This window comes from Suncus etruscus, chromosome 17 (genome assembly GCF_024139225.1).
Source record: "Suncus etruscus isolate mSunEtr1 chromosome 17, mSunEtr1.pri.cur, whole genome shotgun sequence".
NCBI lineage: Eukaryota > Metazoa > Chordata > Mammalia > Eulipotyphla > Soricidae > Suncus > Suncus etruscus.
Genome location: NC_064864.1, coordinates 7,667,312 through 7,671,268, shown reverse-complemented (window position 1 = coordinate 7,671,268; position 3,957 = coordinate 7,667,312). Strand labels below are relative to the sequence as shown.

General features: G+C 34.2%; 1 non-coding gene across 1 annotated transcript; it reads left to right on the top strand.

Moving 5' to 3' along the window:
• The first annotated feature begins 3,456 nt into the window (after positions 1–3,456).
• Positions 3,457–3,563, top strand: LOC125995340 (U6 spliceosomal RNA). The gene has a single exon (XR_007490881.1). It is a non-coding gene; the product is annotated as a U6 spliceosomal RNA (small nuclear RNA).
• Positions 3,564–3,957: the final 394 nt, after the last annotated feature.

Here is a 3,957-nt window from a genome sequence, read left to right as displayed (position 1 = left end):
TGCCTGCGCTAACCTTGGACGGACCGCTGTTCGATCCCCCGGTGTCCCATATGGTCCCCCAAGCCAGGAGCAACTTCTGAGCACATAGCCAGGAGTAACCCCTGAGCGTTACTGGGTGTGGCCCAAAAACCAAAAAAAAAAAAAAAAAAGATATGGAAACAACTCAAATATAGATGAATGGATCAAGGGCAACAAAGTAGGGTAACTGATCCCAACAATTGAGCTGTAAGGGATAAGGGATTGAAAGAGAGGAAAGATAGGGCTTTGGGGAGAGGAAGTTGGGTATTTTTGGTATGGGTGAGATGTTAAAAGTATGTACATGAGAAACTACTGCATACAGTGTTATAAAGCAAGAAATCTCAATTAGTAAAAACAAAATAAAATACCAAGTTAAAAATAACTATTGTGAATACCCCCTATAAACTACTATTCTTTTTTTTTTTTTTTTTTTTTGGTTTTTGGGCCACACCCTGTGACGCTCAGGGGTTACTCCTGGCTATGCGCTCAGAAGTTGCTCCTGGCTTCTTGGGGGACCATATGGGACGCCGGGGGATCGAACCGCGGTCCGTCCTAGGCTAGCGCAGGCAAGGCAGGCACCTTACCTCCAGCGCCACCGCCCGGCCCCATAAACTACCATTCTAGTTAACATTTTTTCTTGGTGACTTTAGCTGACTATATTGTACTTTTTCAAGGACAATTAAGTCTGTCTAGAAAACTCATGTCATAATATATAGCCACAAAGAGTTATTGCATATGTCTATTTACTATGATATATCTTCTTCAATATATAATTTTGTATTTGTATATGAGTATTATAAGAAGATGGTAATATGTAGAAATTAATAAAATGAAATATTTAAGTTGGCCAATATTTAAATATGCAAGCTGAAATGGACTTTGTTCAAAAGAAAAAGAAAGGCATTAATTTATTCTAAGAAATGAGTTTGTTTTATGTTGAACTGTCAGTTCTCAAAAATTTTCACAGTGAGAAATATATGTAATAATAATAATGAAAAATTATGAAATCATAATAATACTAAAACAGTGACTAAATGTGTGGTTTCTGGAGCCAGATTTTTTGTGGTTTCAACACTACATAGTTGACTTTGAACAATTTTTTAACCCCTGTGCTTCAGTTTTAAAATTTGCAAATTTAAGATAAATAGTACAGTAGTATTATTTGGGGAAAAATTTTAATTGATACATGTAAAGTACTTACATTAATACCTTGGTAATGAAAGCATATCAGCAAAGATTATATAAGAAATAGTTTCAAATTCAATAAAGGGAGAGAATAATGATAAGCTTTCTTGGAACGAAGATTGACAGTAACAAGAAATAAACTAATAGGAGATTAAATCTAGGTCTACTACAAATTATTTTTGATTAGTAAGTCATTTAAAATATCCCAATAGCTGGATCATATGGGGGCTCAATTTCCAGTTATTTTGAGGAATCTCCATATTGTTTTCCATAAAGGCTGGACTAAACAGTATTCCACCAGCAGTGAATGAGAGTTCTTTTCTCCCCACATCCCCGCCAGCACTGATTGTTCTTATAATTTATGATGTATTCCAGTCTCTATGGTGTGAGATGGTACCTCATTGTTTGTATTTGCATCTGCCTGGTGATTAGTGAGGTGGATATATTTATACCCTAGGAACACAAAAACACAATATAAAAATGCCTTCTGTGTACCTATATTCATTGCAGTGCCAAGTTGCACTGGTGATGGGTGGTGTTTTTTACATGATTGAAACCCAGACGCAATCATGTATGTAATCAAGATGTTTAAATAAAATTAAAAAATAGCCATAATCTAAGAACAACACAGATGCTGGACAACAGATGAGTGGCTAAAGAAATTGTGGTACATCTACGCAATGGAATACTGTCAGGAAAAATGAAGTAATAAAATTTGCCTATACAAGGATGGACATGGAAACCATTATGCCGAGTGAAATAAGTCAGACCTAGAGAGATAGATAAAGAATAAGAAAAATAAAAGACAGTATGATAATAGTACCCAGAGACAATAAAAATGAAGGCTGAAAGGACCAGCCCACAATATAAAGCTTACCACAGAGTGGTGAGTCCAGATTGAGAAACAACTACACTAACAACTATCATGACAATGGTAGTGAGAGAAATAGAATGCTTGTATCGAATATAGGCAGGGGGTGGGTGGAGGAGGAGGGAGTTGGGGGGCGGGCATTGATGGTGGGAAGCTTATACTGGTGAAGAGTGGTGTTCTTTTTTTTAACTGAAATCCAAGTACAAACATGATTGTAATCATGGTGCTTAAATAAATATATTATAAAAAAAAGAAAAAAACTAAATAATAGTACAAATAAAATAAAAATAAATATCCAAATAACTACAAAATTTAGGGACTGATAATATTAAAAAATTATATTATGTGAGTATATTTCATCTGTGTTGTTTACTAGTCTGTGAAATTTATGTTTGATTTGGGGGGTACACTCAGCAGTACTCATAGGTTACTCCTGGTTGGGTATTCAGAGAACACTACTGCAATGCTTAAAGAACTGTGTATGTATAGCACTAGAGGTCTATGGCACTGTTAGGGATTGAACCCAGATTACCCAGATTTTAAAGTCAAAATATGTACTTTAATCTTTTGCTGTGTCTCATAGGCCCCTACTTTATGACTTCAAGCAATGAATACATTTATTGAGAATCATTCTTTTTATAAGAAAATAAAAATATTTAAGATTATAAGAAAATAAAGATTTCCAAATTTGCCTCTAAAATTATACTTTAAAATGTAAATCATATGAAATGTAATTTTGCTTACATTTTCATTATAAAAATTGCAGTTTTATCATATTATAATGAACAGTTACAATTATTTTTAAATGTCTGTCCAATATATTAAACTGATCTAGCATCTTTTCTTAACACAGTTATAGAACCCCCTTTGCATATCAAAATTAAATTTGATTATTTTCCAATGTTTCTTACTCAAATCTCATTATCATTATCATTATCAATATCATTATCAAATATCATTATAACCTTTAGCCTTATGCAAAATGGAAAAATTAAAAGGTTTATTTATTTATTTATTTATTTAATGACATTGGAACTCTTGGATCATTCTTGGTCCATTATTTTTTCATATATAATATAGTTTCCAAGCCCTGCAAATTTTGGTCTTTTCTTTCAAATTTGTCAATATCATTCTCAAAATGTATCCATATACGCATTACTCTTTACCCACAACATCCCATTGCTCTAAGAGTCCATTTTATTCAAGTGTTGGAGGATATGTGGTCAGGAAATGTAGAATCTCCTAGACAGAAGAAATAAATGTTGATTGGTTTAAGGCAATTAGATGACAACTTTATTTTCCTGTTACTCTTAAAGGCATTTTTATAGTCAAGGCCATTGATATAATAAAGGAAGTCTTTAGGGGGCTTTTAAAAAATTTTTGTGCTCGCTTAGGCAGTACATATACTAAAATTGTGACGATACAGAGAAGATTAGCATGGCCCCTGTGCAAGGATGACATGCAAATTCGTGAAGTGTTCCATGTTTTACAAAAACAATTTTTTTCTTTTTCTTTTAGAAGAAATTCATAGCTATGTTTGACCAGTTTTTGCCTGTGGGATACTCATTCCTAAAACTGTCTATTTGGAGATCCTGCAGACAATTCAAGATGACAATAGGAGGGAAGTTCAAGACTATTGTAGAGTTGGAGAGACAGTACAGCAGGTAAGACATTTGCCTTCCATGGGGATACCTGAGTTATTTGTTCCCCAGCACTATACATGGTCTCCAGAGACCAGCCAGTTGTGAGCTCTTAGTAAAACTGAATGCCAGCCCACACCATTGTAGATCCACAAAATCAAGACTTGCTTCAACTTTTCTGACTGTGCCTTCATTATGTCTTTTCCTATAGGTACATGACCAATGTGGGTGTGTAGGATTGTA